The 24845-nt window shown below is 34.6% G+C and overlaps 1 protein-coding gene across 3 annotated transcripts in view; it reads left to right on the top strand.

Moving 5' to 3' along the window:
• CSMD3 (CUB and Sushi multiple domains 3) overlaps positions 1-24845 on the top strand; it is a 1083470-nt gene that overhangs the window by 495950 nt on the left and 562675 nt on the right. The gene's annotated exons all lie outside the window — the stretch shown is intronic.

Raw genomic sequence — 24845 nt, 5'->3', positions numbered from 1 at the left:
CCTTTGCCCTCACAGAGTTTTAGAATAGACTGGAAAAAACAATCATGAAATTGATCCCAGAGACAATAATAAAGACCTAGTCATCAAGATCTGTAGTTGAGAGTTTATCAGTGGTTTGACGTGAAGTAGTTAGCAATGAACAGCTCTCAGAGTTGAGCTAATATACTGAAAAGGTTCTTAATGTGAACAAAAAGAATGAACATAAATTGAGAAAAGGGAAATGTTAGGAACTTACCGCCAAATCCTTGGCTATCCATTTCAATGATCTACCTCTGATAGTGGCAAGAAGAAATGTCCAGGGCATGTATATATATTTTTTCTGTGATGAACCTCAAAAGGTTATGATATGCTTTCTCTCAGTATTCCTTTCATAACTGTTGATTTGCAATACAGGCTTTATCAGTGAGGTGTTTCTCAAAAATGGGGTCTTTTGCATCACAATTACCTGGTGCACTTTTTAAAATGTAGATTTCTGGACCCCTCCCATTATGTCTATTAATGTTTGCTTTATATATTTAGGTGGTCCTATGTTGGGTGCATAGATATTTACAGATGCTATATCCTCTTGTTGGATTGATCCCTTTAACATTATGTGATGCTCTTCTTTGTCTTTTGTTACAGTCTTTATTTTAAAGTATATTTTATCTTATGTAAGTACTGCGACCCCAGCTTTCTTTTTATTTTTGTTTGCATGAAACATTTTTTTTCATTCCTTCACTTTTGGTCTGTGTGTGTTTAGATCTGAAGTGAGTCTCTTATAAGCAGCATATAGATGGGTCTTGGGTTTTTTTGTTTGTTTGATGATTGTTTAATGATTTTCTTTAGTATCATGTTTGGATTTTTTTGTCTTTATTTCCTCTGTATCTATTATAGGCTTTTGGTTTGTGGTTACCATAAGGTTCATATATAACTATTTATATATGGAAAAGTTTATTTTATGTTGATAGTCACTTAAGTTCAAATGCATTCTACAAATACTACATTTTTATTCCCTGCTTCCACATTTTATGTCTTTTACATCATGTTTTACATCTTTTTATTTTGTGTCTTCTCTCATTATTGTATAGGGGTTGTTTTTGAACTTTCGTCATTTAACCTTCACACAGGTTTTATAAGTGATTGATCCACTACCATTACTATATATTTGCCTTTTCCAGTGAGAATTTTAGTTTCATGTGTTTTCTTATTAATTAGTGCCATTTCATTTCAACTTATAGAAGTCCCTTTAACATTTCTTGCAGGGCCAGTTTAGTGGTGGTGAACTCCTTTAGATTTTGCTTGTCTGGGAAACTCTTTATCTCACTTTCAATTCTGGATGGTAACCTTGCTGGATACAGTATTCTTGGTTGTAAATTTTTGTTTGTTTGTTTGTTTTATTTTGTTTCAGCACTTTGAATATATCATGCTGCTCCATTCTGGTCTGCAAAGTTTCTGCTGAAAAAATTGCTTCCATTATATTAACTAATTGGTTTCCTCTTACTGCTTTTAGTACTCTCTCTTTAATTTTTGACATTTTACCTATAATGTGTCTCTTTGTAGGTCTCTTTGGAGTCATCTTGTTTGGGACTCTCTGTGCTTCCTGGATCTGGATGTCTGTTTCCTTTCTAGGATAGGGAAGTTTTCAGCCAGTATTTCTTCAAATACATTTGTTCCCCATTCTCTCTTTCTTCTACTTCTGGGATCCCTATAAAGCAAATATTCTTGTGCTTGATGTTGTCCTTAAGCTATCCATATTTAATTTTTTTCCCCTTTTTGTTCTGATTGGGTGATTTCCATTACCCTGTCTTCCAGATTGCTAATCCTTCTTCTGTATCATCTTATCTGCTATTGATTCCCTTTAGTGTATTTTTCATTTAATTTATGTTACTCATGTTATTTCATTCTTTAGCTGTGATTGATTCTTTCTTATTTTTTTTTAACTCTTTGTTGAAGTTCTCACTGTGTTCATCCATTCTTCTCCTGAGTTCAGTGAGCACTTTTATGACCATCATTTTGAATTCTTTACCAGATAAATTACTTATCTTCATATCATTAAGGTTTTTTTTTTCTGATGTTTTGTTTTTTCTTTTGTTTGGAGCATATTTTGTCACCTCATTTTGCCTAATTCTCTGTGTTTGTTTCTATATATTAGGCAAAACTGCTACCTCTATCAGTCTTAAAGTAGTGACTTTGTGTAGGTGATGATCCTTCTCATTCAACCCTGCCCTAGATCTTTGTTGTCTCTTAAATCTTTTTGGTTGTATATACTGCCTTATTTATTCCAATTTTCCCCTGCTGTTCAGCATGTGCCAAGACTTGTCAGTGTTCCAAAGAAAGGAATTCAGTGATCACCTAGTTTCAGGCTGATTGGATGCCAGACCCTCAGGCAGAAGCTTTTAAAGTTTTCAAATATATACAGTCCTGAGGGGCTGCACTTGTAATCCCTACTGGCCTCCAAACCTCTCCTCCTCTTTCCTTTCCTTTTCTTTTTAATTTTACAAGAAGTTCTCATAGTACTGTTATTGCAGAATCCTGTAATAACACCAAAGATTTACCTTATGTGTACATTGTAGACCCAGTACTATTCCATCTTGTTGTTATCTAGTTGTTATCTTTTCAGGAAAAAAAAAAATCCCTTCTCTTATTATTTATCTTTATGCATTCTTGACCTCAACTTCAACTTCTCTCCTCCACCTACTACATGGATATCATTGATCAACCACAATTTTGTTGTTTATCTCTGAGCCTACTACAATTCCACTTTGTGCTTCCTAAGATAATGATGGACAAAGAGCCATTGCTTTACATGTTCTGCATATTTGTTTATGTTGTTCAAATTATTTGTAACTCCACCCCCCTAAAAATACTCAGCATTTTTATCAGGATGATGTACCTGGTAGACATTTCACCACGCTAGACTAATATCTTTCAGAAATTATATATAGTTCCTCCTAGATTTCTTTGTGGTTTTGTACCTGATAGTTTGGATTTCCTTATACTGTAATATTGTATTAGAAATTGACAGCCACAGAACTAATATGACCAGTAAGTATGTTTTTTGGTTGTTGTTTGGGAAGTGCAGTCATCCCTTGGTATCCACGGGGTATTGTTTCCAGGAACTGTCACATATATCACAATCTGCACATGCCCAAATCCCTTAGTCAGCCCTCCATATCCATAGTTCCACATACATGGGTTCAACCAACCATGGATTGTGTAGTACTGTAGTATTTATTGGAAAAAATATCCATGTATAAGTGGACCTGTGCAGTTCAAACCCATGTTCTTCAAGGGTCAACTATACAGTGTTTTAAATAATTGAAAATTACATATAAAAAATCTGAATTTGTTGTTTCTTTCGACAGACTGGCAACACTAGGACTGGATTATCACATGGCAAAATTTGCTGGAACTCTCTTCTGTCCCCTTTAGAGAGCCCATAGGTTCTCATGGCCCTTCAACCTTGTCTTGTTTTTCACTTGAGCATCTAAGAACCCTTGCATTGCCTGCCTGGGCCTATAGGCATGTGACACATGATACAACACAAAATTTGGTTTATTCCTTAAATTTATTATTTATTATTTCCCAAATAACACATGTATTTGTTCCTTTATCTGACACTTTAGAAAAGTTGAAGTTTCTTGGGCATTAATGATAATATAGCAAATTTTGTAAGTGATCCTCACACATTCTGAGACCTATCTTTCTACATGTTTATTTGATAGATCACATTATATGTACTTCAAAAATGAAACTGTAAAACATGTATGTGATGGATAAGATAGAGGACTAGATTTCAGGTTTAGATTCTTCAAAGCATGGACAGGGAAAGGCAGGATAGCTAGTCAGTTGACTGAAGAATATTTCTTAAACATCTTTTTTACTATATCTACCACTAAATAAAACTTAGCATTTCAGAATCTAATGAAATAATAGATGTCATCTTGTACAACTAATATCCCAGATCATGGATGCTGTATACTCCTTTAGCCACTGCCTTAAAGAATCTATGAGATAATTAATATCACAAAACTACAAACAGAAAGGTTATAGACATACAAATTTCCAGTAATCTAATAAGACACAGAAGGAAAATATCAAAATTATTATCTTAAATACCCAACCATTAGAAATGGTAAGCATAAAAGAGTACATTTATTGGGATTAAACAGTAATCTGTACAGTCCCACATGCTAAAAGAAAAAAATAATATTATGTTTGAACCATATAATTTAATCTATTCTAATGTTAAAAAATATATAGACAATAATGAATTCTGATATACCTGTTGATATTTTCTTCATAGAATAAATTACTGTATTAATAACACAGAATGGTTATTAATTACTATTTTCAAAAGAATACCAAGTTTCCAGATGGATTTCCCTATACTATCATATTCAAAGTTCACATTGAGTACTTCACCTCCAGTGGAAATAAAAATTAAAGCTTTATTCTGTGACCATTACTTTTTAGACTGTTCAATCATTGGATCTAAATTGGTCCCTTAGTGTGGGAGGGCTAAGAGAGAGTAAGAAAGATAATACATTATGTTTAAATAACCAGAAGACTATGAGATGAGTGCATGAGTGCACACGCACACACACACACACACATACATTTTAGATGCAGACATCATAATCATATATATATTATGTTTTTGCAAAACTCAAAGTAAGAAGAATTAAGGCAATGATATTTACTATATAATTTTAAGTACTAAGAGGAAAACTCCTTTATATTTTAAATATAGCCATACACTTTCTAAAAAATGAACTCTTCGCTAATCACAAGAACCTCTTTGTAAACATGCCACAGTCCTTCAGTTTCTGCACACCTTCTTTTAAGAATTTTGACCTCAGTTGCTTCAAAAAGATCTAGTAAAATTTTTATTAGTGGATTTTCTGTGCTTTTCAAAATTCTTTTCAAGTGCAGATAATGTCTCTATTTCTTTTTATTTTGGAAGACAGGGTGAATAAATTTTTTAAGTGATTTTTATAATCCTGTGTTGTATGAATTGGATCAAGTAGCAGATGACATGAGAAGTATTGGATAATTAAATGAAAGAAATAGGTTCACAATTGATTTTTTTTTTTTTTTGAGGATGATCCCAAAGTTAGGTAGGCAACATAAGACCAGATAAAGAGCAAATACATTAATGAAAAGAGATCTTATGACTTGAATGAATAGTCAAGTGGAAATAGCTGTATTTTACAGACTAAGCTTCTGCTGCTGGTAGAATAAATGAAGAAAAAAACATTACATTTTTCCTTTTCTCACATTCCTGTCATCATATTGTCCCTAGTTTACACAGTAGTTCTATTTCATTACTTGTTATAATTCCTTCACTCTGAGAAGTTGTATTAATTTTGAAAAATCTGTGATTTTTTTTATATTTGTCTGTCTGTAACCAGAAATGTGTTTCTTAGACCTGCTTTTCTTCCTCAGAACACAATTACACATTTCTGAAAATATCTTTCTTCTCCTTGAGTAAGTGTGACTACAACAGAACTAGGTAGCACCTACCTCCTAGAGGTGTTCAAATAAAAGCTGTCTGACTAGCTAACAGAGATTTTACAAACTTGAAGTTAGGTCAAAGGTTCCTCTGAACTCTAAGAGTCTGTGATAAGAGAACCTACTGGATTTGTATCTACCAAAGAAGCTGATATAAATTTGAGTGTACCTGAAACATATTTTTTAATAAGTTTAGCTTTCTCAACAGCAGGCCCACTCATCTGGACATTTACAAGGCTCAGAGTAAGAATACAGATAGAATCTCACATATCAAATGTCTAAATATTAAAAGTTATAAATTAAGCTACATATTGTTAAATACAATATGTTCCATCCTCCTACCTTGACAAATACACTTTCATAACAACCTAGAAGGACAAGTTTAAATTTAGAATTCTGGGACTTGTGTGATTTTCTTGTTGGAACATGAAGGTATAGGAAAGTGGTCCCAGCCCCAGCCTGCACCTGGCCACCCTCTATTCCCAAACTCAGCTCCATCCTTCACGATACATGTAGACTTCCCAGCCTACACATTCAAGCTGCCACACCTCCCTGCAAACACTGCCCACTGGGTCTAAGAGTGCACATATGGGTCATGTGTTCTGGCCCTGAGAATGTGGACCTGGAAAAGAGGCCTGTGAAGGTTCAGGTAGCAGGAAATTCCAGGGTACCAGGTACCAATGAGTTGTGGAACAGTAGTTTTTAAACAAACTATAAAATAGAAGATTTGTTTTTATTTTTAATTCGTCTTGAAATGATACTTTTACAAAGTGAAAAAAAAATTTCTAGGAAAATGAAATAAAAGCACATATAAATACATTCCAAGTTTTTTTATTATGAAATTCACCAGACAGAATTACTCTTTCAAATTACTCTAGAAGTTTGAAAGATTTACTCCCAATTTCAGTTCTTACCACATTGTGGGCTGGAAATTAGTCTAGGATCTCATAGGTGAAGTGAGCAGGCACATCCCTGGGCAAGAGGTGGGCTACAGAATGGTCAGACGAAGGGATCAGGGAAGGGGCCTATCTTGCCCAAGTTTAAAAACAGTATTGCATATGGCATGGTTAATGGTCAAGAACGTATAAAAAAAAACCCCAAAAAACAGTTGAAGGGAATTTATTTTAAATAACGTTCTTCTAATGGGTAAAATTAGTCTCCATTTAGGCATTTTATTTGGCAAACTATTTACTCATCTACATGTTCCTTTTTGCTTTTCTCTTAAGTGTGATCCATGTGCTAGAGACTTTCGGCACTAAAACTATCTTTTCAATAAATTTATTTTAAAATATTAAATAGCCGAAAGTCAGAAACATAGTAAAACACAGAAAATATGTTCATTTAACAGAGAGCCATGTAATCTCATATTTGAAAGTATTTTAAAGGAGGATGAATTCAGCCTATATATTTAAGTTTATAAATTCTGATTAGTTTAATAAACACAGGATACCTCATTTTTTAAAATATTTAACCAGATAAGGAACATCCCAACCTATTCTATTTAGGTCATAGGATTGAATTAAGCATTGGAAATAAATGGTGTTTTCGCTTCCAATTTTCCTTCAATATTTAGATTCTAAAAGTTAAAATCAATTGTCATATTCTCTTCAATAAAAAAATGTATCCATATAGTCATAACATGTTCAACAGCTAAAATAGTCCTCCAAAAATGAATTATGAAAAGCTTTAAAAAAATAATTCTTATAATTTCTTCCTCTTAAGTACAAAGTATGTCAGTTTTGCAGTTCAGTAACTTATAAATAATCTCAGTGTGCCGTATCTCTTTACCTTGAAATTTTGGTTCTGAAGAAATACTCATGACACAGTTATAAGCAATAAATTTATTAAGTAACAGAGAATACACTGTAATTGGACATCGTATGCAGTACTAAGTACTCCATATAATTTTATCAGATGAAAATTCCTAAAATTATGTGAATTTAAGCTACAAACTTAAATTCACAATTCAAAGATTTATTGCTTCAGCCATTTGCTGTCTCGTACTGTATTGCTTATTTGTGGCCTTTTCTTTCTCACACTCATGCTCGTTAATTTTCTCTCCACTGGACTTACTTGAAGGGCATTTTTTTTTTTCTCCAGTTTGAGGTAGGATTTTTCATTCATGGCAGCTTCATGGTGGTATAGTGACAAGTTTCAATAGAGATCAGAATATAAACTTGACCAGTTGATAATAATTCAGATAATGGATTTGAACAATCATGTTAATATCTTTTAAAGACCGTTAAAAGAAGTTTTTTCTCAGATTGTTTTACATGTGCTATTTTCACACTTATGTATAAATTCGCCTGATGGTAAAAATGGATGTAATAAATTTGAGAGAACTAACAGTGATGATAGTACAATTACAGGCATTGAATACACTTCCAACCCTCATTTCGTCTGCATAAAGAAGGGAGGAGTTGTTGATTACTTGTCCACCCTTCTCATCTGTATGGCATCAAACTGAGATAGTTAAAAATGCATTCTATGAGAAATGTGATTCTCTTTCCTTTTCCTACATTTTCTCTCACACACTTTGCTGTTCCATTAATGGAGTCGCAGTAACACTATAAAGAATAATTAAGTGAACACTTGTAAAATAAAAAATAGAAAGAAAACTCTTCTTTTCCAAGATGCTCCTGGAAATTTTATGAGTATACATTGATATTGGACAACATTGTATTTGAACAAACATGTTACAGAAGGTGAAAAAAAATGTTGTCTTAGATATCCAAACATGGTTCTATCCTATGACTATCAAATTCTGATATGTCCTGAAAAATTTTATAATGTAAAATCTCATTCTCAGATATATGTTAGTATGGGCTAACAACACTGTTCCCTGGGAACTCTTCTTTTTATTTTATTTTAATTATTTATTTTTTAACACCTTTATTGGCATATAATTGCTTTACAATTGTGTGTTAGTTTCTGCTTTATAACGAAGTGTATCAGCTATACATATACATATATCCCCATATCTCCTTCCTCTTACATCTCCCTCCCACCCTCCCTATCCCACCCCTCTAGGTGGTTACAAAACACGGAGCTGATCTCCCTGTGTTGTGCAAGCTGATCTCCCTGTGCGATGAGGCTGCTTCCCACTAGCTATCTATTTTACATTTGTAGTATATATAAATCCATGCCACTCTCTCACTTCGTCCCAGCTTACCCTTCCCCCTCCCCGTGTCCTCAAGTCCATTCTCTACATCTGCATCTTTATTCCTGTCCTGCCCCTAGGTTCTTCAGGACATTTTTTTTTTTTTAGATTCCATATATATGTGCTAGCATACAGTATTTGTTTTTCTCTTTCTAACTTCACTCTGTATGACAGGCTCTAGGTCTATCCACCTCACTACAAATAATTCAATTTCATTTCTTTTTAATGGCTGAATAATATTCCACTGTATATGTATGACACATCTTCTTTATCCATTCATCTGTCGATGGACACTTAGGTTGCTTCCATGTCCTGGCTATTGTAAATAGAGATGCAATGAACATTGTGGTACGACTCTTTGAATTATGGTTTTGTCAGGGTATATGCCCAGTAGTGGGATTGCTGGGTCATATGGTAGTTCTATTCATAGTTTTTTTGAGGAACCTCTATACTGTTCTCCATAGTGGCTGTATCAATTTACATTCCCACCAACAGTGCAAGAGGGTTCCCTTTTCTCCACATCCTCTCCAGCATGTATGGTTTGTAGATTTTTTGATGATGGCCATTGTGACTGGTGTGAGGTGATACCTCATTGTAGTTTTGATTTTCATTTCTCTAATAATTAGTGATGTTGAGCATTCTTTCATGTATTTGTTGGCAATCTGTATATCTTCTTTGGAGAAATGTCTATTTCGGTCTTTGCCCATGTTTGGATTGGGTTGTTTGTTTTTTTGATATTGAGCTGCATAAGCTGCTTGTAAATTTTGGAGATTATTCCTTTGTCAGTTCCTTCATTTGCAAATATTTTCTCCCATTTTGAGGATTGTCTTTTCATCTTATTTATGGATTCCTTTGGTATGCAAAAGCTTTTAAGTTTCATTAGGTCCCATTTTTTTATTTTTGGTTTTATTCACATTTCTCTAGGAGGTGGGTCAAAAAGGATCTTGCTGTGATTTATGTCATATAGTGTTCTGCCTATGTTTTCCTCTAAGAGTTTATAGTGTCTGGCCTTACATTTAGGGCTTTAATCCATTTTGAATTTATTTTTGTGTATGGTGTTAGGGAGTGTTCTAATTTCCTTCTTTTACATGTAGCTGTCCAGTTTTCCCAGCACCACTTATTGAAGAGACTGTCTTTTCTCCATTGTATATTCTTGCCTCCTTTATCAAAAATAAGGTGACCATATGTGCATGGGTTTATCTCTGGGCTTTCTATCCTATTCCATTCATCTATATTTCTTCTTTTTATTTTAAATACACACGCATGCACACACACATGCAAACTCTACTTTGTGTTACTATATTTTAAATAAATATTTTCTTTAATATTTAATAAATAATATTCATACTAGATTTATAGAAAAGGTAGCTGTTTTTTATGTTCATATATTATTATTGCTCTCAGCTCATTGGTGCATATGTTTTAACGAGCTACTTTGTTGAAGATATATTATTTTATAACATTTTTCAACAGTTTACTCTTTCAAAATGCCACCTTGGTACAAGACTACTATATGTGATATTTGCCTTGAGCAAACGCTCTTACGACCAGGGACTTACAACTTCTCAAATTTGCTCTTGTACCTTCCCCTGTTAATAATGAAAATCTAAATACCAACCGACCCCATGGGCTAATGAAAGAAGGGAATATACTAAATATATCAACAAGGCAATATTGTTAGAGATTGATGGCCACAGTATAAAAAGGACTTAGAAAAATTGACCATTCAGAATAATCTTTCACCCTTTATATGAAAGTTATCAAAAAAAAAAAAAAAAATTGGGTTGGCCAAAACCTTTGTTTGGTTTTTTCCCTAAGATGGCTCTAGTAGCACTTAGTTGTCTTTAACTTCATTCGAAACAATTTTGTTAGGTTGTATTGTCACAGCTGTCATATCAGTGTGCATTAAAAAAAAAAAAAAACTTATCAAAATTGGAAAATTTTTGTATAGCTATTTTAATATTTAAGATGGAAGAAAAAAGCAACATTTTGGCATATTATGCTTTATTATTTCAAGAAAGGTAAAAACACAACTGAAAGGCAAAAAAAATTTGTGCAGTGTATGTAGCAGGAGCTGTGACTGATCGAATGTGTCAAACGTGGTTTGCAAAGTTTCTTTCTGGAGATTTCTCACTGGACAATGCTCCATGGTCAGGTAGACCAGTTGAAGATGATGGTGATGAAATCGAGACATTAATTGAGAACAGTCAACATTATACCACACGGGAGATGCTATACTCAAAATACCCAAATAGCTGACATACTCAAAATATCCAACTCAAGTGTTGAAAATCATTTGCACCAGCTTGGTTATGTTAATCACTTTGATATTTGGGTTCCACATAAGTTAAGAGAAAAAAACCTTGTTGACCATATTTCCGCATGTGATTCTCTGATTCTCTACTTAAATGTAATGAAAACGTTATGTTTTTGAAACGAATTGTGATGGGCAATGAAAAGTGGTTACTATACAATAATGTGGAATGGGAGAGATCGCGGGGCAAGTGAAATGAACCACCACCAACCACACCAAAAGGCCAGTCTTCATCCAAAGAAGGTGATGTTGTGTATATGGTGAGATTGGAAGGGAGTCCTCTATTATGAGCTCCTTCTGGAAAATGAAACAATTAATTCCAACAAGTACTGCTCCCAATTAGGCCAACTGAAAGCAGCACTTGACGAAAAGCATCCAGAATTAGTCAACAGAACCACATAATCTTCCATCAGGTTAATGCAAGACTGTGCATGTTTCTTTGATCACCAGGCAAAAACTGTTACAGATTGACTGGGAAGTTCTGATTCATTTTCTGTATTCACCAGGCATTGCCCCTTCAGATTTACATTTATTGATATTTCAGTCTTTACAAAATTCTGTTAATGGAAAAAATTTCAATTCCCTGGAAGACTGTAAAAGGCACCTGGAACAGTTCTTTGCTCAAAAAGAAAAAAATGTTTTGGGAATATAGAATTATGAAATTGCCTGAAAAATGTCAGAAGGTAGTGGAACAAAATGATGAATGCATTTTCAATAAATTTCTTGGTGAAAATGAAAAATGTGTCTTTTATTTTTACTTAAAAAACAAAGGAACTTTTTGGCCAATCGGATATCTTCTTACTGCTCTTATTTCTGCCTTGCACTCCTCCTTGCCCTCCTCCATTACACTCACACACACACCCACACACACACTCATACACACTCACAATCATTTTAGGTTCTTTGATTGCAGAGATTGTTTACTACTCATCTTGGATTTCCCAAAATACCTAACACAGAGCCTGTGTTAACAGTTAGGTGTGGCATGAATTATAATGGGAGCAGAAAAATTGCTCTACATCAAGACACATCTACTGAAACATGTCAGCAGATGGGGTATCTTTGCAGACATTGGCAAAGACATACCACAAGCAGTAGAGAGCTCTGCAGGTCTATGTGGTGTCAGTGCATTCAGGCTACTATAAAAAAAAAAAAAAGAAAAAAGAAAAAAGGATAGACTGGGTGGTTTATAAACAACATAAATGTATTCCTCACAGTTCTAGAGGCTGGAATTCAGAGATCATGGTGCCAGCAGATTCGGTGTCTGCTAACAACCCGCTTTCCAGTTCATAGGTGGCCATCTTTTTACTGTGTCCTCATATAGCAGATGGGGTCAGGGATCTCTCTGGGTCCTCTTTTATAAGGGCACAATCACATTGAGGAGCGCTCTGCCTTCATGACCTAATCACCTATCAAAGTCCTCACCTTCAAATACCCTAACATTGGAGATGAGGTTTCAACATGTAAGTTTTGGCAGCAGGGGGACATTTAGTCTCTAGCACCAGAGTTTCAACAGCACTTACTAATACCACATGCAAGAAAAACAATCAAACTGACAGTAGCAATTATCTCATCGTGTGGACAAAATTTGATGGATAGTCATTCAAATGACTTGCTACTGGGCAATAATAAATAAATGCTCTTGGAATTTCAGAACTACTTTAGGCTGCCGTATGAAATAATCTCTGTGACATTTGATTACTAGCAACAAAAATGTTAAATATAAGGGATAGTTTATTTTTATGGTCCTTCATTATTTCTTCATTGTGACGATAGTTACATTTTCGACTGGGAGAACATGGATGATTTTACTAAAAAAAGAAGGCAGTTTACTGTTTTACTTTGGTTTGTTTTGTGAAAACACTGATGGTTTTACTGCAATTTAAGCAATTACTATGGTTTTGTTTGGGGTTTTTCGTGGTTGTTTTTTTTTTTTTTTTGGCATTGGATTCAATTGGATCAAATTGTCTAAACTAAAGAAGCTTTCAGTTGGTATTTTTCTCTTTTTATCAGGAATATTTGTAATATGGTAGGCATTTTGAAAGCGGCTGTAGGAAAGAAATTAGGACAAAATATAGAAAGAGTATGTAAATAAATACATTAGCGTTCTTCCCACAAAAGCACAGCACTTTGTTAGAATGCTAAATATTGGGTTGGCCATAAAGTTCTTTTGGGTTTTTTGTAAGCAATTATGGAAAACCCAAACAAACTTTTTGGCCAACCCAGTATTTGACTGAAGTATCCACAGATGAGTACAAAGATGTATGTGCTGAGGTCTTGACCTTAAAATTCTTCTAAAAACAAGTGTTGAGGGGCTTCCCTGGTGGCGCAGTGGTTGAGAGTCTACCTGCCGATGCAGGGGGCACGGGTTCGTGCCCCGGTCCGGGAAGATCCCACATGCCGCGGAGCGGCTAGGCCCGTGAGCCATGGCCGCTGAGCCTGCGTGTCCGGAGTCTCTGCTCCGCAATGGGAGAGGCCACAACATTGAGAGGCCCGTGTACACCCCCACCAAAAAAACAAACAAGTGTTGAAATAGACATCTTTTTGCATCTGTAATAACTGTTCCAAACACTCTCACACACATTATGCTTTAGAATTAACCAATAAATTAAAACTTCTGAAGTCCAACACCATAAATGAAGTAAAAACCACAATTATTCACTACTCAGTTACCTAATTGAATTAACATTTATGTAGTCCCATCATCCCACAGTACATGTATTTTTATTTTTAAAACTCTATGTTGTTCGTCTAGTATTTTGATCCACTTTCTTTTCTATTTTATTTCCTTTTAAAATTTTGTTTCAGAGTTACTGAGGTATAATTGATGAATAAAAATATAAAGCATTTTAAATTATGCAACGTGGATATATGTATATTTTGTGAAAGGATTCCCCCCCATCAAGTTAATTAACACATCTATCACCTCACATATTTACCTTTTTTTTTTTTTTGGTGAGAACATTTAAGTTCTACTTCTTCTAGCAAATTTCAGTTATAGAGTTCAGTGTTATCAACTATAGTTATCATGTTACACATTAGACTTTCAGATCTTATTCATCTTATAACTGAAAGTATGTACACTTATACCAACCTCTGCCTATTTCCCCCACTCCCCAATACCTGGCAACTCTCTTGTTTCTATGAATTAATACTCTCTCTCTTTTTTATTTTTTTAGGTTCCACATATGTGATTCCATGCAGTATTAGTCTTTCTCTATATGACTTGGTGTCACTTATCATAATGCCCTCCAGTTTCACCCATGTTGTTGCAAATGACAGAATTTATTTCCTTTTTAAGGCTGAACGATATGTGTGTGTGTGCACGCATAACTTTTCTTGATCTATTCATCTACTGGCAGACGCTTAGGTTGTTTCCATAGCCCTGTTATTGTGAATAATGCTGCAGTGAAGACGGGATTATAGATAACTCTTTGAAGTAATGGTTTCATTTCCTTTGCATATCTCTAGCAGGAAGTGGGATTGCTGAATCTTAGGGTATTTCTGTTTTTAATTTCTTGAGGAACCTCTATACTGTATCATAGGGGCTGTAATGGTTTACATTCCGAACAACAGTGTACAAGGGTTCCTTTTTCTCCACATCCCCACCAGCATTTGTTACTTCTTACCTTTTTGTGAATAGCCATCCTAACAGGTGTGAGTGAGGTGATAACACTTTTTTTTAATTTAATTTTATTTATTTTTTTATACAGCAGGTTTGTATTTGTCATCCATTTTATATACATCAGTGTATACATGTCAATCCCAATCTCCCAATTCATCACACTGCCACCCCCAACCCCCGCTGCGTTCCCCCCTTGGTGTCCATACGTTTGTTCTCTACTTACGTGTCTCAATTTCTGCTCTGCAAACCGGTTCATCTGTACCATTTTCTAGGTTCCACATATATGTGTTAATATATGATATTTGTTTTTCTCTTTCTGACTTACTTCACTGTGTATGACAGTCTCTAGATTCATCCACGTCTCTACAAATGACCCAATTTCGTTCCTTTTTATGGCTGAGTAATATTCCATTGTATATATGTACCACACCTTCTTTATCCATTTGTCTGTCAGTGGACATTTAGTTTGCTTCTATGACCTGGCTATTGTAAATAGTGCTGCAGTGAACATTGGGGTGCATGTGTCTTTTTGAATTATGGTTTTCTCTGGGTATATGCCCATTAGTGGGATTGTTGGGTCATATGGTAATTCTATTTTTAGTTTTTTAAGGAACCTCCATACCGTTCTCCATAGTGGCTGTATCAATTTACATTCCCACCAACAGTGCAAGAGGGCTCCATTTTCTCTATGCCCTCTCCAGCATTTGTTGCTTGTAGATTTTCTGATGATACCCATTCTAATTGGTGTTAGGTGATACCTCATTGTAATTTTGATTTGCATTTCTCTAACAATTAGTGACATTGAGCAGCTTTTCATGTGCCTCTTGGCCATCTGTATGTCTTCCTTGGAGAAATGTCTACTTAGGTCTTCTGCCCATTTTTGGATTAGGTTGTTTGTTTTTTTAATATTGAGCTGCATGAGCTATTTATATATTTTGGAGATTAATCCTTTGTCCGTTGATTCATTTGCAAATATTTTCTCCCATTCTGAGTGTTGTCTTTTCGTCTTGTTTATGGTTGCCTTTGCTGTGCAGAAGCTTTTTAAGTTTCATTAGGTCCCATTTGTTTAGTTTTGTTTTTATTTCCATTACTCTAGGAGATGGATCAAAAAATATCTTGCTGTGATTTATGTGAAAGAATGTTCTTCCTATGTTTCCCTCTAAGCGTTTTACAGTGCCTGGTCTTACATTTAGGTCTCTAATCCATTTTGAGTTTATTTTTGTGTATGGTGTTAGGGAGTGTTCTAATTTCATTCTTTTACATGTAGCTGACCAGTTTTCCCAGCACCACTTATTGAAGAGACTGTCTTTTCTCCATTGTATATCCTTGCCTCCTTTGTCATAGATTAGTTCACCATAGGTGAATGGGTTTATCTCTGGGCTTTCTGTCCTATTCCATTGATCTATATTTCTGTTTTTGTGCCAGTACCATATTGTGTTGATTACTGTAGCTTTGTAGTATAGTGTGAAGTCAGGGAGCCTGATTACCCCAGCTCCACATTTTTCCCTTAAGACTGCTTTGGCTATGTCTCCATGCAAATTTTAAGATTTTTTTGTTCTAGTTCTGTAAAAAAAATGCCATTGGTAATTTGATAGGGACTGCATTGAATCTGTAGATTTCTTTGGGGAGTATAGTCATTTTCACAATATTGATTCTTCCAATCCAAGAACATGGTATAACTCTCCATCTGTTGGTATCATGTTTAATTTCTTTCATCAGTGTCTTATAGTTTTCTGCATACAGGTCTTTTGTCTCCCTAGGTAGGTTTATTCCTAGGTATTTTATTCTTTTTGTTACAGTGGTAAATGGGAGTGTTTCCTTAATTTCTCTTTCAGATTTTTCATCATTAGTGTATAGGAATGCAAGAGATTTCTGTGAATTAATTTTGTATCCTGCAACTTTACCAAATTCATTGATTAGCTTTAGTAGTTTTCTGGTAGCATCTTTAGGATTCTCTATGTATAGTATCATGTCATCTGCAAACAGTGACAGTTTTACTTCTTCTTTTCCAATTTATATTCCTTTTATTTTTCTTCTCTGATTGCCATGGCTAGGACTTCCAAAGCTATGTTGTACAGTAGTGGTGAGAGTGGACATCCTTGTCTTGTTCCTGATCTTAGAGGAAATGCTTTCAGTTTTTCACCATTGAGAATGATGTTTGCTCTGGGTTTGTCATATATGGCCTTTATTATGTTGAGGTACGTTCCCTCTCTGCCTACTTTCTGGGGAGTTTTTATCATAAATCAGTGTTGAATTTTGTCAAAAACTTTTTCTGCATCTATTGAGATGATCATATCGTTTTTCTTTTCAATTTGTTAATATGGTGTATCACATTGATTGATTTGCGTATATTGAAGAATCCTTGCATCCCTGGGATAAATCCCACTTGATCATGCTGTGTGATCCTTTTAATGTGTTGTTGGATTCTATTTGCTAGTATTTTGTTGAGGATTTTTGCATCTATATTCATCAGTGATATTGGTCTGTAATTTTCTTTTGTTGTCGTATCTTTTTCTGGTTTTGGTATCAGGCTGATGGTCACCTCATAGAATGAGTTTGGGAGTTTTCCTTCCTCTGCAATTTTTTGGAAGAGTTTGAGAAGCATGGGTGTTATCTCTTCTTTAAATGTTTGATAGAATTCACCTGTGAAGCTCTCTGGTCCTGGACTTTGTGTGTTGGAAGATTTTTAATCACAGGTTCAATTTCATTACTTGTGATTGGTCTGTTCATATTTTCCATTTCTTCCTGGTTCAATCTTGGAAGGTTATACCTTTCTAAGAATTTGTCCATTTCTTCCAGTTTGTCCTTTTTATTGGCATAGAGTTGCTTGTAGTAGTCTCTTAGGATGCTTTGTATTTTGACGGTGTCTGTTGTAACTTCTCCTTTTTCATTTCTAATCTTATTGATTTGAGTCCACTCCCTCTTTTTTTTGATGAGTCTGGCTAATGGTTTATCAATTTTGTTTATCTTCTCAAAGAACCAGCTTTTAGTTTTATTTATCTTTGCTATTGTTTTCTTTGTTTCTATTTCATTTACTTCTGCTATGATCTTGATGATTTCTTTCCTTCTGCTAACTTTGGGTTTTGTTTGTTCTTCTTTCTCTAGTGCCTTTAGGTGTAATGTTAGATTTTTTATTTGAGGTTTTTCTTGTTTTTGAGGTAGGCTTGTATAGCTATAAACTTCCCTCTTAGAACTGCTTTTGCTGCATCCCATAGGTTTTGGATCATCGTGTTTTCATTGTCATTTTTCTCTAGGTATTTTTTGATTTCCTCTTTTACTTCTTCAATTATCTCTTGGTTATTTAGCAACATATTGTTTAGCCTCAATGTGAGTGTGTTTTTTTACGGTTTTTTTCCCTGTAATTGATTTCTAATCTCATAACGTTGTGGTCAGAAAAGATGCTTGATGTGATTTCAATTGTCTTTAATTTCCTGAGACTTGATTTATGACCCAAGATATTATATCCTGGAGAATGTTCTGTGTGCACTTGAGAAGAAAGTATAATCTGCTGTTTTTGGATGGAATGTCCTATAAATATCAATTAAATCTATCTGGTCTATTTAAACCTTGTGTTTCCTTATTAATTTTCATTTTGGATGATCTGTCCATTGGTGTAAGTGAGGTGTTAAAGTCCCCCACTATTATTATGTTACTGTTGATTTCCTCTTTTATAGCTGTTAGCAGTTGCCTTATGTATTGAGGTGCTCCTATGTTGGGTTCATGTATATTTATAATTGTTATATCTTCTTCTTGGATTGATCCCTTGATCATCATGTAGTGTCCTTCCTTGTCTCTTGTAACATTCTTTATTTTAAGGTCTATTTTACCTGATATGAGTATTGCTACTCCAGCTTTCTTTTGATTTCCCTTTGTATGGAATATCTTTTTCCATCCCCTCACTTTCAGTGTGAATGTGTCCCTAGGTCTGAAGTAGGTCTCTTTTAGATAGCATATATATGGGTCTTGTTTTTGTATCCATTCAGCAAGCCTGTGTCTTTTGGTTGGAGTGTTTAATCTCTTCACATTTTAGGTAATTATCTATATGTATGTTCCTATTACCATTTTCTTAATTGTTTTCATTTTGTTTTTGTAGGTCCTTTTCTTCTCTTGTTTTTCCCACTTAGAGAAGTTCCTTTAGTATTTGTCATAGAGCTGGTTTGGTGGTGCTGAATTCTCTTAGCTTTTGCTTGTCTGTAAAGCTTTTGATTTCTCCATCAAATCTGAATGAGATCCTTGCCAGGTAGAGTAATCTTGGTTGTAGGTTCTTCCCTTTCATCACTTTAAGTATATAATGCCACTCCGGTCTGGCTTGTAGAGTTTCTGCTGAGAAATCAGCTGTTAACCTTATGGGATTTCCCTTGTATGTTATTTGTTGTTTTTCCCTTGCTGCTTTCAATAATTTTTCTTTGCTGTTAATTTTTGGTAATTTGATTAATATGTGTTTTGGCGTGTTTCTCCTTGGGTTTATCCTATATGGGACTCTCTGCACTTCCTTGACTTGGGAGGCTATTTCCCATGTTAGGGAAGTTTTCAACTCTAATCTCTTCAAGTATTTTCTTGGGTTCTTTCTCTGTCTCTTCTCCTCCTGGAATCCCTATAATGTGAATGTTTCTGCATTTAATGTTGTCCCAGAGGTCTCTTAGGCTGTCTTCATTTCTTTTCATTCATTTGTTTTTTTTCTGTTCCGCATCAGTGAATTCCACCATTCTGTCTTCTAGGTCACTTATCTGTTTTTCTGCCTCACTTATTCTGCTATTGATTCTTTCTAGTGTATTTTTCATTTCATTTATTATATTGTTCATCTCTCTTTATTTGTTCTTTAATGCTTCTATATCTTTGTTAAACATTTCTTGCATCTTCTCAATCTTTGCCTCCATTCTCTCTCCGAGGTCTGTATCATCTTCACTATCCTTATTCTGATTTCTCTTTCTGGAAGATTGCCTATCTCCATTTCATTTAGTTGTTTTTCTGGGGTTTTATCTTGTTTCTTCATCTGTTACATAGCCCTCTGCCTTTTCATCTTGTCTATCTTTCTGTGAATGTGGTTTTCCTTCCACAGGTTGCAGGATTGTATTTCTTCTTCCTTTTGCTGTCTGCCCTCTTGGTGATAACACTTTTTGATGTCACCCTAATGGTGATATTTCAGGGTTTTTTTAAATCTAATTTTTGCAGCCATCATCATCATCCTTAGTTAATTTCATGTATCCAGAAATGAAGGTATACATCATCCTTGACAGCTCTGTATTAGAAGAAAGAATATTAAATGCATTTATATAAAAGGCAAAAGTTACATACTTGTACAATACACAAAATATGTTCGAATGTAGGACTATAGTTGTTATTTCTAATGGATACACCCATAATGCCTAGAGTGATTATAAGGAAAATCAGGCATTGAGCATAATTGAAATTTAATAGATCTTCTCTTTTATTTTATATTGTACTTGAGAGCTTGAGGAATATTTCTGAGTGCATTTATTTAGGGCTTTTAAGCTTTTATTCTAGCATGAAGGGATTAACTAAGAAGATTAGAATGCACTGTGAATGCTGAGGTTACACAGCTTGTAAATAAACACATATTAAAGAAGTTTTTAATTTAAGTTTACAGATAACTGGTTCAAAAAGTGTATTAAAAACATGTTAAAACTATTTGAAGACTCTTTTCAGAGTTTTTTTGAGAATGGTGTAAGACTCCCTCCTCTGTGGCCCAGAAGCACCCCTTATTGTCAGGGATGGGGGTTGCATAAAAAGTTGTCTTAAGCAGTCTGAGTCTAAACCAAGGTCTTTGAAAGGATATCGAGATTAATTAGCTGTTGACGCTGGATGCAAAGAGCAGAATTTTAAGTGACATATCCATTGTTGAGAAAATACAAATATTGATATAAAGTCACCTACCAACCCAGTGAATCCTTCCCAGAAAGTAAAGAAAAGAATGAATTAGTTTTACTATTGAAAATGGATTAAATCAGACCATGATACACATGATAGGCAATCTGCTAAAGAGACGCAAAAAGAGAAAAAAAAATTAACCCATTTATATAGACAAGTAGATATAATCATTTCACATGTTAATTGTCCTTATCAAAAGAAAAAGGATAGTGCATTATGTTGTTTATAAACCACCTGGTCTCTTCTATCTTTTTTTTTTTTTTAAATAGTAACCTGAATGCACTATCCTTGTCTTCTTTATGACAAGAAGGAAGTTACATCCTGAAGCCAAGCACCTAAGCTTTAACTCTCACAGAAACAGGGTGACAGGGCACCATCCATCTTCATGTTCACATTTCAAAGAGATGACTCCCATGGCCTCCAAGTGAGACATTCTTGGGGTGCAAAACTGGAAAGAGGTTTATTTAGCTTTTAAAACATTTACATACATCTGAAAGAAAAAGAGAAAGCAATCATTTGTAATTGCAAGTTTTCTAAAAGAAATGCTAAAGAGAGGTGGGAGGGGAGGAGAGTTATTTTTCCCTTTTGTTATTAGGGAAATTTTGAATTTTTTTTAGATTTGCATTTGCACTTATAATTTTTCTTTCTGTGACTATTTTATAATAAAACTACAATTTTCTATTTATCTCTATTGCTGTTTCTGCTTTATCTTGGCAATTTGCACTCATCTAAATATACAGCAAGTCCACAGTAAAATACAAAGCAAAACAATTGTCAGGGTTACAATAAGATGAATTTAAAAATTCAGTGCAATATTAGCCTTTACGTTTATTGTACCAGTGGTGAATGGTTAAAGCACATTTTTGATTAGCAATGGTCAAAATTTTTCTTTCATCATACATTAATTTTACAAACTGTTGTGATGTCTATATTGCTTATACTTTCAAATGATTAACAGTATGAGTATTATTTTGTAGTTTCATATGAAATATTACCTAATTCCGTCCTGTGGAGTAGCTTCATTCTGGAGGCTGAATCTAAATTGTTAGCTAAGTGTTTTCCTTCACAGGCCCAGTAAATTTCTCCTAGTTCTCATCAATCACATAAGTAACATTATATTTATGAGATGATCTGGGCCCTTCAGTAATTATTCATCTTTCAAAATAATTTTTTCTAGACAGGAAACACAAAAATACTCAGAACCATGATCTAGTATTATTATGAGGCACCTATTGAAGGCACATACTGAACTTACAGTGTTTAGTATACATGACTCTAAGTGTTGTAAGTCTTGAGGACAAACCCAGACTGTGGGCCATTTTTTGCCTGAGTCCAAGTCAATAATTGTATTATTATAGCAATCAGTTAAATCTACATGATTAACAAGCATCCACTTTTTAAACATATATATGTATATATATATATATATTCTTTTTTATATTATTTTCCATTATAGGTTATTATAAGATGTTGAGTATGTAGTTCCCTGTGCTAGATAGTAGGTCCTTGTTGGTTACCTATTTCATATACAGTAGTGTGTACATTTTAATCAAAACTCCTAATTTATCTCTCCCCACCCCCTTTCCCCTTTGGTAACCATAGTTTTTTTCTATTTCTCTCTTGTAAATAAATTCATTCATTTTATTCCACATATATGTGATATCATAAGAAATTTGTCTTTGTCTGACTTACTTCACTTAGTATGATAATCTCTAGGTCCATCCATGTTGCTGCAAGTGACATTATTTCATTCTTTCTTATGGCTGAGTAATATTCCATTTTATATATATATATTTATATTTTCTATTCTATATATATGTAACAATAAATAAATAACTATATATATATATATATATATACACACACTGTATCTTCTTTATCTTTTCATCTGTCGATGGACTTAGGTTGCTTCCATGTCTTGGCTGTGCAGACAGTGCTGCTATGAATGTTGTTGGGGTGCATATATTTTTTCTATAGTTTTCTCCAGATATATGTCCAGGAGTAGGATTGCTGGATCATATGGTAGCTCTATGTTTAGTCTTTTAAGGAAACTCCATGTTGTTCTCCACAGTGGCTGCACCAATTTACATTCCCACCAACAGTGTAGGAGGGTTCCTTTTTCTCCACACCCTCTCCAACATTTATTATTTGTAGACTTTTTGTTGATGGCCATTCTGACCAGTGTGAGGTGATACCTCTTTGCAGTTTTGGTTTCCATTTCTCTAATAATTAGCAATGTTGTGCATCTTTTCATGTGCCTGTTAGCCATCTGTATGTCTCTTTTGGAGAAATGTCTATTAAGGTCTTATGCCCATTTTTTGATTGGGTTGTTAGTTTGTCTTTTGATATTGAGTGGTATGAGCTGCTTGTATATTTTGGAGATTAATCCCTTTTCGGTTGCTCCATTTGCAAATATTTTCTCCCAGTCTGAGGGTTGTCTTTTTGTCTTGTTTATGGTTATGGCTCACGGGCCCAGCCGCTTCGTAGCATGTGAGATCTTCCCAGACCAGGGCACGAACCCGTGTCTCCTGCATCGGGAGGCAGACTCTCAACCACTGCGCCACCAAGGAAGCCCTGATCCCATTTTTTAATTTTTGCTTTTATTTCCATTACTCAAGGAGATGGATACAAAAAAATATTGCTGCGATTTGTGTCAAAAAGTGTTCTGCCTATGTTTTCCTCTAGAAGTTTTATAGTATCCAGTCTTACATTAAGGTCTTTAAACCACTTTGAGTTTATTTTTATATATGATGTTAGAGAATCTTCTAATTTCATTCCTTTACATGTAGCTGTTCAGTTTTCCCAGCACCACTTGTTGAAGAGACTGTCATTTCTCCATTGTATATTCTTGCCTCCTTTGTTGTAGATTAATTGACCATAAGTGCATGGGTTTATTTTCAGGCTTTCTATCCTGTTCCACTGATTGATGTGTCTGTTTTTGTGCAAGTACCATACTGTTTTGATGACTGTAGCTTTGTAGTACAGTCTGAAGTCAGGGAGTCAGATTCTTCCAGCTCTGTTCATCTTTCTCAATATTGCTTTAGCTGTTTGGGGTCTTCTCTGTTTCTTTACACATTTTCAGGAGGATAGGTGTTAACTCTTCTCTAAGTGTTTGGTAGAATTTGTCTGTGAAGCAATCTGGCCCTTGCCTTTTATTTGTTGGGAGTTTTTAAATTACTGATTCAATTTCAATACTGGTAATCGGTGTGTTCATATTTTCTACTTCTTCCTGGTTCAGTCTTGGGAGATTGTACCTTCCTCAGAATTTATCCATTTCTTCTAGGTTGTCCATTTTATTGGCATATAGTTGCTTGTGGTAGTCTCTTATGATCCTTTGTATTTCTGTGGTGTCAGTTGTAACTTCTCCTCTTTCATTTCTGATTTTGTTGATTTGGGCCCTCTCGTTTTGTTTGGTGAGTCTGGCTAAAGGTTTTTCAATTTTGTTTACCTTTTCAAAGAACCATCTTTTAGTGTTTTTAATTTCATTGATCTTTTCTATTGTTTTCTTAGTCTCTAACTCATTTATTTCTGCTCTGATCTTTATAATTTCTTCCTTTCTACTAACTTTGGGTTGTGTTTGTTTGTGTTTCTCTAGTTGCTTTAGGTGTAAGGTTGGGTTGTTTATTTGAGATTTTTCTTATGTCCTGAAGTAAGCTTGCATCACTATAAATGTCCCTGTTAGAACTGCTTTTGCTGGGTCCCATAGGTTTTGGATTGTCATGTTTTCATTTTCATTTGTCTCTAGGTATTTTTCGATTTCCTCTTTGATTTCTTTAACGATCCATTGGTTGTTTAGTAGCATATCATTTAGCCTCCATGTGTTTGAATAAATATCCACTTTTGTTTATTTATCTCTACCTGGACTGGAAGGGACTTGTATCTCAAAGTTAATCAAGAGACTTTACACCTGTCTACTGCAGTCTTAAACTATGAATGCCAGATTTCTGTGTCTCTTATGTGATAGTTTTCCTGCTGCATCTTCCTTGCAATCAAACTAGTAAACACAACTCTGTGTGTGTGTGTGTGTGTATGTGTGTGTTTGTGTGTGTGTCAAATTTAGTTACTGAGTATCTGGATGTATATCAGTTACTTTTACTTTGATATTATAAAAAATTTGGTAAGATGGCCTCAGTTTTACTCTGCCAATAATTGGATTCTTGGATTTGTAAGACCAGATCATGTCTATACTGGTATAAGAGAGAAATTATGTCAGGCCAGTTAAACAGTCAGGGAGGACTTCATTCAAGACTATTGCAATAGGGGCAAAGACTAATGAGATTTAAGACTACTGTTATAGGGAAGACAAACTGAACTCAACTCTTCTGGACAAGGTGGGATGGTGTTTAAATGCTGGGGTGAGCTAG

The sequence above is a fragment of the Phocoena sinus genome, chromosome 17 (assembly GCF_008692025.1).
Source record: "Phocoena sinus isolate mPhoSin1 chromosome 17, mPhoSin1.pri, whole genome shotgun sequence".
In the NCBI taxonomy this organism is placed as follows: domain Eukaryota; kingdom Metazoa; phylum Chordata; class Mammalia; order Artiodactyla; family Phocoenidae; genus Phocoena; species Phocoena sinus.
This window is presented reverse-complemented; position numbering and strand designations above follow the sequence as displayed.